Raw genomic sequence first — 14,351 nt, 5'->3', positions numbered from 1 at the left:
TCATTGAAAACGTTCTCTCCACCACTCATTCTCCACACTCCCTTGCTGTCCAAGGTCACACTAGTAAATCCTTTCCTCGCTGACGTTAGCTAATTAACTCCATGCCAACTTCTGGCCGCTAGTGCGTCAGAGGCGCCCACGTGAGCAAGACAGAAAAGCTGCCAGTGCACGTTAGTTTTCATCCTGATGCTGGATTAGGGAGAGTTCCCTGCAGTACAGGAAAGAGAAGGCATATTTTGCACCTTCTTGTTAACACTTACGTTTAATTTTTCCATCATTTCGTGTTTCTGCAACACAGAGATGGAGCCCTTAGAAAAGGCCTAAGGGAGAGTTTATACCTCTAGATTAATGCAGTTTGCTTAGAATGAAATCACTAAGAGTATGTCTACAAAGAAAAAAAAACGTGCAGCAGCAAGTCTCAGAGCCTGGGTCAACTGACTTGGGCTCGTGGGGCTTACGCTGTGGGGCTAGAAATAGCAGTGTAGACTTTCAGGCTCAGGCTGGAGCTCAGGCCCCAGGGAAGGGGGAGGATCTCAGAGCTCAGGCTCCAGCCTGAGTGGGAATGTCTGCAGAGTTATTTTTAGCCCCGCCGTGTGAGCCCAAATCAGTTGACCCAGGCTCTGAGACTTACTGCTATGGGTCTTCTTTTGTTGTGTAGATTGTAGACATACCCTTTGATGCAGATCCTCAGTCCCTTGCTGCAGGGCAGGACTCTGGGAACTTGTGAAAGGGATCCCAATCCACCGCTCTTGCATGCTTCAGAGCACAGCTCCATGGGATCACTGCCGCCCCCCCCCCAAAAAACTTATAGGCCAGGGGCTCTCCTGTCTCTCACTTTTAGTCCCTCCTTTATTTTCCATTGTGGTTTCTTTCCTCTTCATTTCTCTTTTCCCACCTGGTTTCATCCCTCAATGTCTTACCCTCAGTCCCCTTCAACTCTTCTCCCTCCCACCTTAACCTCATTGGACTCGCCACACTTCCCATAAAAGACAGAGATTTTTACCAAGCTTTTCTTATCTAGAGACAGCTTTTATATCCAAACATTGAAAGTGTGATTTTCTAGGTGATACAGACTCAACAGTCGTGGACAAGTCTTTCAGAGAAGGAACATGAGGTTGGAAATCTAGACTGGTGTGGGAGGTGGGATGGAGAGCTCTCCAGAAATGTAAGACATTGCTCATTTTCCTGTTATGACACAGATCCAGATTTTAAAAGGCAGAAGGGGCCATGATGCTCATCTAGACTGTTCTCCTGTGTGAGACAGGCCACAGAATGTCAGCCAGTTACTTCTGCATTAGATTTGGCCAAAGCAACTCTTCCACAAAGGGACCAAGTCTTGATTTGACATCAAGAGTTGGAGAATCCACCGCTTCTTTTGGTAGCTTGTGTGATGCTGGCAAACCAGGTGCCAGATCTTGCCAAGGCTTTAGGCCTCCACTGAGCATTGGCAAATTCATTGGTGGAAATCAGTCTGTTTTACCTGTGTGTTAATATGGGTAAGAGGAGTACTGGACTTCTAACAGCGTGCTTACTGTTTAGACTTTATGAAATGCTTGTAAGTTGCTGCATGCATTAATCGCACTTACAATTTCTTTATCACATGCTATATGGTAATATTAAAGTTTTTGCTTTTTAACTGTAAAAATTTTTTGCTATGAAACTGTGAACCCAGTCAGGAGTGATCATCTCCTGCCCATCAATACGGCCTATCAAAACTAAATGGGCCATTGTGGGATGTTACAATACCAAGACTTTGTTAATTACACTTATGTGCAAACGGGCTTGTCCCATCAGCTTGAATTCTGGAAGGAGGAAATAAAAATAGCTGACAAGAAAAATTTTCATCTCTTTTGCTGTTTGGACTTGGAGTTACGAAACAGAAGCAGAGATCCCCTGGGTCTACTTGGGTTAGCCCTAAAAGACATTCAGAGCTGACAGATTACAATAACTCCATCACCCTTTGAATCCATAGACTAACTCATTTGTGTATATTTGTTTGCCTGCTTTAACCTTGTATTAATTCATTTCTTTTCTTAGGCCAGGTCTACACTACAAACTTGTATCAGTATAACTATGTCGCTCAAGGGTGTGAAAAATCCACACCCCATGAGAGGTGTAGCTATACCGACCTAACCCCCAGTGTAAACAGCACTAAACTGATGGGAGAGCTTCTCCTGTTGCCATAGCTACCATCTCTTGGGGAGGTGGATAACTACACCAATAGGAGAAGCTCTCCCCTTGGCATAGTAGTGTCTTCACTAAAGTGCTGCAGCAGTGCGGCTGCACTGATGCCGCTGTAGTGCTGTACATGAAGACAAGCCCTTGGTTATTAAATCCTTAGATAGTTTATTATAGGACTGGCTACAAACAGTGCCTTTGGTGTGAGATCTAAGCTACAAACTGACCTGGGGTAAGTGACTGGTCCTTTGGGACTGGGAGTAACCTGAGTCTTTTGTGATGTTTGGTGTACAGCAACCATCTATCACTAAGACCAGCTTGCCTGGGTGGCAAGATAGACTGGAATGCCCAAGGGGCCTGTCTGTGACTCCATGGTAAGACTGGTACAGGGCTTTTGGAGTTCACACTTGTTACTGGGTTGGTGGAATCTAATTCTAGAACATACAACCAGTTTGGGATCTCTGTCCTGCTTCTTGACAGTCTGCCCTGAGATTGGCTCTCACAATCATGAGTCACTTCAGACAGCATAATAGTTTGTTCTGGTGCTAATCTGCCTCGCTGTTGGAAATTTGACATGGATGACAGCCAGTTTCAAAGCACAAGACTAGAGACTTTTGTCTTTTACTAAAATCCCTGTGGTTTTAGGCTATTCAGGAGTCACATAGATTGTTCTGTAGGAGGTAGTGAAGGGAGAGTGCCTGGAGACTACCCTGCTGTGGATTGGGGGTCAAAGAGTACAGGTTGTAGTCAGTCATTGGCTGCATGTGTGTTCTCTCTGTGTGCTGCACTAACGCTGGCCAGATTGCCCATACAGCAGGCTCCGATCAAACTGCCCAAAAAGACCACAGACTCAGTTCAGTAGTGAAGGCACTCTGCCAGGTTAATTGCCGACGAAGCACGGTCCTAGCTTTCCGGATCAATGTCTACAGCTAGCACGTGTAGGCCGATGACAATGGACTTGGCTCAGTGAATGGAGGGACTTTTCATCCCCCCCTTGGCTGGACAAAGACACCCCCTCTCAGACTCCTCTTTATACACCAATACAAACAAGTTACGTATTGCCCCTCTGACTTGGTTAGTTACCACCCTTTACTTTGTACATGTTGGTTCGATCAAAACATCTCTATCCATCACCCTGTCATCCTGACCTTATCTTTAAGAGGGGTCAGTGTGTCCCTGTTATCTTCGGGGAGTGTGTTTACACCATAACCTTGTATCGGGGTGTTGTGGTGCTACCCTTCTGGAATGTGTTTATGTGAATATTTAGTGCCTAGAAGTGCTTGTGTTTGTGCAACATCAGCCCTGGTCTTGCCAAGTTCATGTATTGGGCTGTGAACCTGCAAGCAGGCATCTGCTTTGTAACAGGGCCTGACTTTTGCTCAGAGCTTGACTCTTGCTAACTTTGCTTTATCTCAACAGGACCTGACTTTAGTGCAGTCCTTAGGCCTTATACCAGGCCTCATGTCTCAGGCTCGCCTTCTACTGTCCGGCATATGGCTGTGGGGACTTGGATTCTAATAATGCATGGGAAATACCCAATGACCACACATGAGAACCTCTGTGACACCTGAGGAACTTGTCACTTTTACTCTTTAGGAACACATATAGTTTACCACATCCACAAAGTATTTTTGCTCCTTGGAATGAGCAGTTAATCAATATTCAAGGCCTTGCTGGATTGTTTCCAATAGGAAGAGAAATTGATTATATGATTCTTTGATCCAATCCTATTTGTTTACAATGAATGTGTACAGAATCCTGTTTCCCAGGACAGTATCATACTCATATGGTGCCCCTTACTGCATTGTCTGAGCACCTCAATCTTCAATGTATTTATCCTCACAACACTCTTGGAGATAGGGTAGTGTTGTTATCCCTATTTCATAGATGGGGAACTGAGGCAGAGAGAAGCTAAATAACATGTCCAAAGTCACACAGACGGTGTCTGGAGGAACAGGGATTTTAACACAGGTCTCTTAAGTCCTAGGATAGTGCCCTAACCACTAGGCCCTCCTTCCTCATGCGGGAACAAACAGCAGGCAGTTTCCTTGCTCACAATTTCCAAGCCTGCCTTTCCAGCCAGTCCTGTGCCCGAAGGAGCTCCATCTGTGCTCCTTCTCAAAGCCACATTCACAACTGCTTCTGTGGCTTTCTGTTTACTTTCTCCTGGCTTTCCAGGTGCTTTCGGTCTCTGACACCCACAGACAAGCACAGCTGCAATCACTCAGTTCCTGTCTCAGACCTTGTGTTTGCAATCAGTCCCCAGGGAAACCCTTCTTATTTTCTCCAAGTTCTTGCTCAGGCCTTCCCATATGGCCCAGTCCCTTGGGCGGGGGCTTCTGTTGTTTCAGCTGTCTTACTCCATAACGGAGTTTAATTGTTTCTCCTATTTAGCCTGAATGAAAGGCAACTAGCATGACCATCTGCTTTGATGGCGGTCTGTTATTTCCCATAGATCAAAGACAAGATGACAGCCATTAACCCCTTCCAGCATAACAGTATAATGGAACTGAAGGTACTGCTCCTGAAACTACCAGAAATAATTATGCTTCCCTTCCAGTGTATCATGTAGGGAGCTAAAGAAGTTCTGGCCCATCTCATAGACTTTAAGGTTAGAAGGGACCATCACGATCATCTAGTCTGACCTCCTGCACATTGCAGGCCACAGAACCTCATTCACCCACTCCTGTAATAGGCCCCTTAACCTCTGGCTGAGTTACTGACGTCCTCAAATCATGATTTAAAGAGTTCAGGTTTCAGAGAATCCACCATTTACACTAGTTTAAACCTGCCAGTGACCCATGCCCCTTGCGGCAGAGGAAGGCAAAAAACCCTAGGGTCTCTGCCAATCTGATCCGGGGGAAATTCCTTCCCAAACCCACATATGGTGATCAATTAGACCTTGAGCATGTGGGCAAGATCCACCAGCCAGGGACCTGGGAAAGAATTCTCTGTAATAACTCAGAGACCTCCCCATCTAGTGTCTCATCACCAGCCACTGGAAATATCTGAGGCTAGCAGTCGCAGATTGGCTATATAGGCAGTCTCATCATACCATCCCCTCCATAAACTTATCAAGCTCAGTCTTGAAGCCAGTTAGGTTTTTTGCCCCCATGGCTCCCCTTGGAAGGCTGTTACAGAGTTTCACTCCTCTGATGGTTAGAAACCTTCTTCTAATTTCAAGCCTAAAAACTTGCTGATGGCCAGTTTATATCTATTTGTTCTTGTGTCCACATTGGCATTTAACTTAAATAACTCCTCTCCCTCCCTTTTATTTATCCCTTTGATGAATTTATAGAGAGCAATCATCTCTCTCTTCAGCCTTCTTTTGGTTAGCTAAACAAGCCAAGCTCTTTGAGTCTCCTCTCATGCAGGGAAGCTTGGGATGTGGTGAAAGATTGGGGAAGGCAATTTGCTAATGTCAATATTTCTTTCCAATTTCTGAAACTCTGCTTGAGTACAGATCAGAGCTTAGTCTTTTCATGACTTGGAGTGAGGGAGGTAGAAAATATACAGTTAAATCTCTGATAGAAGCAGTGTGACAAAATCCTTAATGAAAATTGTTTACTGAATCTCTAGGTGAATGAATACATAACAGTTTACTTGTAACCCTTGAAGCAAATGTGGGTATTGTCATAACAGCTCTTGAAAGAGAATACTTTCCTGGGGTTCCCCACAAGCTTCTGGCAGAGCTCTCAAGGCCTTACACTCAACAGCATTTCTTTGTTTGTAATGTGATAACTTTTGAACACTGCATCCAAACAATTCCAAGATTTTAGGGAATGTTCTTGGCATCGATGGCCAGAATCATATTGATTTTGGGGACAATCTGAACATTGAAAGAGGGAAAAGGGGTTACACATGGAGCCACTGTCATCTATTCATGGCACCTACTAACACCTGGCAGCAAACACCACCCCAGCACATCCTCCCACTAGAGTTTAACATGTTGAAATCCTAAACAAGGGAAATAATTGCTCTCCCCGTGAGGCGGATACTCAGCCAGCAGGGACAGCCAGAGGGAGAAAAGAAAGAAGTGTCTTTCATTCCTTCTTAATGCCCTACCTCCTCAAAGCCTGCTCCAAATGGGGAGGAGAGGGCACCAAATGTCTACTCCTCTCTTCCAATCTGGAGGGAAGAAAGGTGGGGATGTGGGGGGGAGGGGGGAAGAATGACACACAGATCCCTTGACCTATGGTGTAGACAATGAGGGGCCACGCTAGTGGGCACACAGAACCCGTGGTAGGCAGATTGGAGGACCCTGCCATGGGGGGAAGGAGGGGCACACAGAGCCCCTACCATTGAGGAAAAGGGTATGGGGGCACCCTGCCACTGGAGGAAAGGGGGAAATGGAGAGAAGGGGGGGGAGTGGGAATTAGGGCACACAGAACCGCTGGGGAGAGAGAATAGGGACCCTAGTATGGGAGGTGCACATAAACCTGGCAGGGGGCTTTGGGAGGAATTTCAGGGACTCCCTGAAATAGAGGGGGATGGGAGGTGGCACACAGGGAGCTTGTGCAGGCGAATGGAGGAATGCAAGGAGTCAGTGGTATGTGTAATGAGCTCAGCTGACACAAGCTACGAAGCATGCAACACTTCCCCCACCCCCCCAGTAGTACCTGTTACTGTCACAAGTTCAAATGCAAAATATTACCTGCGTGTACATACAATGCTCCCCCTAGGACTCTTCTCTGGGCAGACTTACCTCTCTCAGTTGCTGTGGGATGGTGTCAGCTCTTTAAAATTGGGAATAAGTGATAGCTCCACCAACTCCTTCACACTCCTTTTGGGTTTCTACCACTATAGCCTGCAATTAGTTAAGCCTGCAGCAATTCTAGTCCTCTTTCTTCCTCAGTGGGCTGAGGGAACCTGCTGTCCAAATCCAAACTGTCAAAGTCCTTCAACACAGTCCTAACGCTTACAGAAAACCCCGGTGGTCCTTGCACTGCTCCACAGCTGAGTCCTCCTGTCAGTCTGGCTCCCTCTCTTTATAAACTCCTCCTCCTACCCTTGCGCTCCCATTGGTTCCACTCTCAGAGAGTGACTCTGGGTGTGTCCTGCCAGGCTGCATGCCCACAATGGAAATCACCTAAATAGCTTCAAACAGCTAATGAGCACTTCCAGTTTCTGGGTGATTCTTGCCCAACCAGCAGTGTCACAGTATCCAGCTCTGGCAAATCTGTGGGCACACATCATCCCCTGAAACAAAAACAAGAGCATAAGTATCCTCCCTGCTTTTTCTTCCCTTATATACACCACTAAATGCTGCAGTACAAGTCTGTGAGATAGACACCAATGGACAATGCATCCGGTAATAATTCCTGTTAGGTGGCAGGGCTCCCAGGTGTCATGCACCTGCCCGCAGCTCAGTCTGAATTGCATACACCCTGCTGAGCTGTGAGCAGAAACCCTTTTTGACTGCTGGAGGTCCTCAAGCCTGGCTTCATACAGTCAGATTACCTCTCCTCTGGCTGCTTTCCCTGCTACATCTCAGAAGGGAAGGAGGCAGTGGCACCCGCCCCTTGGCTTGTCAGCACACAAACTGAGGGAGTCCAATACTAGCCCCGCAGGCCCCCACGCTGACTCCCACCCCCTCCCAACCCTCAGGAAGAGTCCTTGCCTCCCAGCCAGGGGTGCCATTTCAGAATTTGGTAAACGGGGGCGGGGGCAACTTTAACCGTGATTCCAGGGGCTACTGAAGCACTTGAAAGATCTATTTTTTTTTGGCAGATAACTTAGCAATAGCTGACAGGAGCATTGCATCTAATTCCTATATAAAAGAAATAAAATTAAATAAATATTAAACCCACTCAGCTCTAATACTAACATGCGGTTCATCCCCTATCGCCCGCTCCCAGCTTCTAGCAAACAAAGGCTAGGGGCACGCAGAACATGTTGCATCCCTGCCCTCCTAGCTAAAAGCCATTGATGGATCTATCCTCCACGAACTTCTTTAGTTCTTATTGGAACCCTGTTATAGTTATGGCCTTCACAAAGAGTTCCACAGGTTGACTAAGAAGAAATACTTCCTTTTGTTTGTTTTAAATCTGCTGCCTATTAATTTCAATGGGTGACCCCTAGTTCTTGTGTTATGCGAAGGAGTAAATAACATTTCCTTATTCCACTTTTCCACATCATTCGTGATTTTATAGACCTATATCATATCCCCCCTCGGTCATCTCTTTTCCAAGCTGAAAAGTCCCAGTCTTTTTAATCTCTCCTCATACGTAAGGTGTTCCATACCCCTAATCATTTCTGTTGCCCTTCTCTGTATCTTTTCCAAATCCAATATATCTTTTTTGAGATGGGGTGACCAAATCTGCATGCAGTATTCAATATGTGGGCGTACCATGGATTTATATAGAGACAATATGCTATTTTCAATCTTATCATCTATCCCTTTCCTAATGAGTCCCAACATTCTGTTAGCTTTTTTGATTGCCACTGCACATTGAACAGACGTTTTCAGAGAACTATCCACAATGACTCCAAGATATCTTTCTTGGCAGGTAACAGCTAATTTAGACCCCATCATTTTGTATGTATAGTTGGGATTATATTTTGCCATGTGCATTACTTTGCATTTATCAACATTGAATTTCATCTGCCATTGTGTTGCCCAGTCACCCAGTTTTGTGAGATCTCTTTGTAGTCAGCTTTGGACTTAACTATCTTAAGTAATTTTGTAACATCTGCAAATTTTGCCGCCTCACTGTTTACCCCTTTTTCCAGATCATTTATGAATATGTGGAACAGCACTGGCCCCTGTACAGACCCCTGGGGGGACACCACTGTTTACCTCTCTCCATTCTCATCATTTATTCCTACCCTTTGTTTCCTATCTTTTAACTGGAGTGCCTGACAATGCTTTCAGGATCATCTAACAATCCTTAATTTAATTTAATGACAAGCCTTTATAAACAAACTCCCTGCCCCAAAGTTGAAGCTGGGAACAGCACAGGCTGCATTAGTAGGAGCATTGCCAGCAGATCGAGGGAAGTGATTATTCCCCTCTATTCGGCACTGGTGAGGACACATCTGGAGTATTACATCCAGTTTTGGGCCCCCCACTACAGAAAGGATGTGGACAAATTGGAGAGAGTCCAGCAGAGGGCAACAAAAATGATTAGGGGGCTAGGGCACATGGCTTCGAGGAGAGGATGAGGGAACTGGGCTTATTTAGTCTGCAGAAGAGAAGAGTGAGGGGGGGATTTGACACTAGCCTTCAACTACCTGAAGGGGAGTTCCAAAGAGGATGGAGCTCGGCTGTTCTCAGTGGTGGCAGATGACAGAACAAGGAGCAATGGTCTCAAGTTGCAGTGGGGGAGGTCTAGGTTGGATATTAGGAAAAACTATTTCACTAGCAGGGTGGTGAAGCACTGGAATGGGTTACCGAGGGAGATGGTGGAATCTCCATCCTTAGAGGTTTTTAAGGCCCGGCTTGACAAAGCCCTGGCTGGGATGATTTAGTGGGGTTGGTCCTGCTTTGAGCAGGGGGTTGGACTAGATGATCTCCTGAGGTCTCTTCCAACCCTAATCTTCCATGATTCTAGGATTCATCACTAAGGCTCAGATTTTGTCACGGATATTTTTAGTAAAAATCATGAACAGGTCATGGGCAATAAACAAAAATTCATGGAAGCCCGTGACCTGTCTGATTTTTTCTAAAAATATCCCAGACAGAATGGGGAGGGAGGAGGGTCCAGCACCAACAGCAGCTGCGGGCTCTGGGGTCCCCTTGTTCCCCCACAGCAGCTGGGAGCTCTGGGGTCCCCCCACTACCCGTTGCGGCTGGGCAGTTGCATGGCGCCCCACTGCAGCTGGACAGCTGCTGGGAGCCCCACCACCTGTGGCAAGTGGGAGTTCTGGAGGTTGGGAACTCCAGGGTCTCCCTGCTACCCAGCGGCTAGGAGCAGTGGCTGAGAGCCGCGGGGCTGCCTTCTGACAGCTCCAGCGCCGGGGCATAAAATGTCACAGAGGTCTCTGGAAGTCACAGATTGTGTGATTTCCATGATCTCCGTGCCATAATAGTAGCCTTACTCATCACATATTACACTCAAGCTGTGTTGCAGTTACGAGCTCCATCTGGGGCTAGGGCGTGGGCTGTGAGCAGACCTCAGGTATGAAATTCTGCCGCCCCAAATGGCGCCCCTGCTCCCAGACAGACCAACACCCTGCCCCTCGAGGATACCTCTACTACACAGGTTTTAGAGTGGTAACCGTGTTAGTCTGTATCAGCAAAAACAACAGGGAGTCCTTGTGGCACCTTAGAGACTAACAAATTTATTTGGGCATAAGCTTTCGTGGGCTAGAACCCACTTCATCAGATGCATGGGGTGGAAAATACAGGAGCAGGTATAAATACAGGAAAAGATGTGATTTGCCTTACCAAGTGTGAGGTTAGTCTAACGAGACAATTCAATTGACAGCAGGATACCAAGGGAGGAAAAATAACTTTTGAAGTGGTAATGAGAGTGGCCCATTTCAGACAGTTGACAAGAAGGTGTGAGTAACCGTAGGGGGAAATTAGTATTGGGGAAATTAGGTTTAGGTTTTGTAATGACCCAATCACTCTCAGTCTTTATTCAGGCCTAATCTGATGGTGTCCAGTTTGCAAATTAATTCCAGTTCTGCAGTTTCACGTTGGAGTCTGTTTTTGAAGTTTTTTTGTTGAAGAATTGCCACTTTTAGGTCTGTCATTGAGTAACCAGGGAGACTGAAGTGTTCTCCTACTGGTTTTTGAATGTTAAGATTCCTGATGTCAGATTTGTCACCTACAGCCCCCAACTAAAACCTCTACAGGGCATCATCAAGGATCTACAACCTATCCTGAAGGACGATCCCTCACTCTCACAGACCTTGGGGGACTGGCCAGTCCTTGCTTACAGACAGCCCCCCCAACCTGAAGCAAATACTCACCAGCAACCACACACCACACAACAAAAACACCAAACCAGGAACCAAACCCTGCAACAAACCCCAATGCCAACTCTGTCCACTTATCTATTCAAGGGACACCATCATACGACCTAACCACATCAGCCACACCATCAGGGGCTCGTTCACCTGCACATCTACCAATGTGATATATGCCATCATGTGCCAGCAATGCCCCTCTGCCATGTACATTGGCCAAACCGGACAATCTCTACGCAAAAGAATAAATGGACACAAATCTGACATCAGGAATCATCCAGACATCCGGAGAGGCCCCTGTCACATCCCCTTCCCCTGCCTTCCAGAGACACCCTAGCTACCAGCCCCACAGACAGATTTCAGCTCCCCTCCCAGGCATCATTCACCCACTTAACCCAGCACTCCCAGACATCCCAGCACCCCCTACACTGACAGCACCCACCCAGACACCACTGCTACCCTTAGGCAGCACCCAGGCATCCCAGACCTCCAGCATTCATCTAACCAGGCAATTCCAGACTCCTACCAGCACTCCCCCATTCAGATACCTCAGCATCCCTAGACATCTAGCCTGTATTTTGCACAGTTCCATGTCGTACACTCCCCACTACTAGAGGAAGGGTCAAAGGGTGTATTGACGATAAACTTCTATTGCAAGTTGCAAGTCATGTAAATTATTTTAAAATATACAATTTCACTAATATTTTTTGCAATCAGTGTGACACATGGAGTTGAACAAAACTTGGCGGCTATGTTTGCGTTTGATTCTACTAGGTGTCTTTGCAGAACTGGTACTGCCATCTGGTGGTTTGAAAAGGGCATGATGAATAAGCAGTAAAGATGAAAACTTTGGTGGATAGCACTATCTAGTGGTGTCATGGCAAAACTACTCAGAGTGTAAGAATACATAGAGGCTTAAATGAGATTTGTAATGTTAGAAGGTTAAAGTGTCACCATCAGTGCTTTGCATATTCTGGCTCATTCATTCATTTAGAGAGGGCATTATTAACTATACAACCAAGTTAAAGAAGTATGGATTGGATGAATGGACTATAAGGTGGATAGAAAGCTGGTTAGATTGTCGGGCTCAGTTGGTAGTGATCAACGGCTCAATGTCTAGTTGGCAGCTGGTATCAAGCGGAGTGCCCCAGGGGTCGGTCCTGGGCCAGTTTTGTTCAACATCTTTATTAATGATCTCGATGATGGGATTAATTGCACCCTGAGCAAGTTCGCAGATGACACTAAGCTGGGGGGAGAGGTAGATATGCTGGAGGGTAGGGAGAGGGTCCAGAGTGACCTAGAGAAATTGGAGGATTGGGCCAAAAGAAATCTGATGAAGTTCAACAACGACAACTGCAGAGTCCTGCACTTAGGACGGAAGAATCCCATGCACTGCTACAGGCTGGGGACCGACTGGCTAAGCAGCATGTAGCGGGGTGGTAACCCCACTCCGGTCCAGAGGGGGCTGTGGCTGGAGAAAGCAGCTTTTAGGCTGAGCTGATTGGGGAAGTGGCTGCAGCTGGGGCCATGCCCCAAACAGACTCAGCTGGCCCTATAAAGGCCAGGGCAGCCAGAAGCTCAGCAGTCTCTCTCTGAGTGCAGAGAGAGAAGGGCCTGGCTGCAGGGGCTAGAGACAGTGTACCTGAGTGGAGCAGGGCTGGGGAGCTCCAGCCTGGATAGCCCCAGGCTGCGGCCTAGCGAAGGCCAAGGGGTACTGGGGGTTGCAGAGTGCAGCCCAGGGCTAGGCCAAGGCAGCAGGTCCAAACCCTCCTTGCCAGTGATGAGTGGCCTATACTGCAGTCTGCCCCAGGGAGCGGGGGCTAGTTGGTGACTGGCAGTGGCCTAGTACTGAGGCAAGGTGGGGATAGTGGGTGGGGGCTCCCCTGGGAGGGGAGACCTAGCGTGTGGTTACTGCCATGGGGCAGCACCCAGAGCAAGGGGCACTGGGGTCCTGGGAGGGACATGGGAGCCGAGAAGGAGAGGACAGGTGGATCACTGGCCTGCAGAGGGTGCTCCAGAGGCTGGAGAGCTAATTCCCTGGACGACCAGCAGGAGGCGCTGCAGGGGTGAGTTGGACCTTCTTACACAGCAGTTCTGCAGAAAAGGACCTGGGGATTACAGTGGATGAGAAACTGGATATGAGTCAGCAGTGTGCCCTCGTTGCCAAGAAGGCCAACGGCATAGTGGGCTGTATTAGTAGGAGCCATGCCAGCAGATCGAGGGAAGTGATTATTCCCCTCTATTCGAAACTGGTGAGGCCACACCTGGAGTATTGCGTCCAGTTTTGTTCCCCCCACTACAGAGGGGATGTGGACAAATTGGAGAGAGTCCAGCGGAGGGCAATGAAAATGATTAGGGGGCTGGGGCACATGACTTACGAGGAGAGGCTGAGGGAACTGGGGTTATTTAGTCTGCAGAAGAGAAGAGTGATTCTATGATGCTATGATCCATGGATGTATAAAGAGGGAAGTAGTGAGGTGATTTTTATTGCTGTATACAGCATTGGTGAGACCAAGACTGGAAGACTGCGAAGAGTTCTAATGTCTACATTTTTAAAAAAGGTGTAGGAAACTTGGTCAGGGTGCAGAAAAGAACCACAAAAATGATTCGAGGGCTGGAGAAAGTGCTTTACAGTGAGAGACTTAAAGAGCTTGATCTCTTTAGCTTATCAAAATGATGGAGAAATAACTTTACTGGGAGAAGATACTGGGTACTAAAGGGCTGTCTAATCTAGTGGAGAGAGGCAAAACAAGAACCAATGGCTAGAAGCTGAAGTCATACAACTTCCAGTTAGAAATTATGCACAAGATTGTAATAGGGAGGGTGATTAACCATTGAAACTAACTACCAAGGGAAGTGGTGGATTGGCCATCTCTTGATGTCTTCAGATCAAGACTGGAGGCTTTTTGGACCAGATGCTGTAGCTAAACACACGTTATTAGGTTCAATACAGGGATAAGTAGGTGAAATTTAGTGTCCTGTGACATACAAGAGGTCAGACTGGATGATCTAATGTTCCATTCTGGCCTTAACAATAAGGAGTCTGGTGGCACCTTAAAGACTAACAGATTTATTTGGGCATAAGCTTTCGTGGGTAAAAACCTCACTTCTTCGGATGCATAGAGTGAAAGTTACGGATGCAGGCATTATATACTGACACATGGCGAGCAGGGAGTTACTTCGCAAGTGGAGAACCAGTGTTGACAGGGCCAATTCAATCAGGGTGGATGTAGTCCACTCCCAATAATAGATGAGGT

This window comes from Emys orbicularis, chromosome 3 (genome assembly GCF_028017835.1).
Source record: "Emys orbicularis isolate rEmyOrb1 chromosome 3, rEmyOrb1.hap1, whole genome shotgun sequence".
NCBI classification, from domain to species: domain Eukaryota; kingdom Metazoa; phylum Chordata; order Testudines; family Emydidae; genus Emys; species Emys orbicularis.
Note: the sequence above shows the minus strand (reverse complement) of the source record.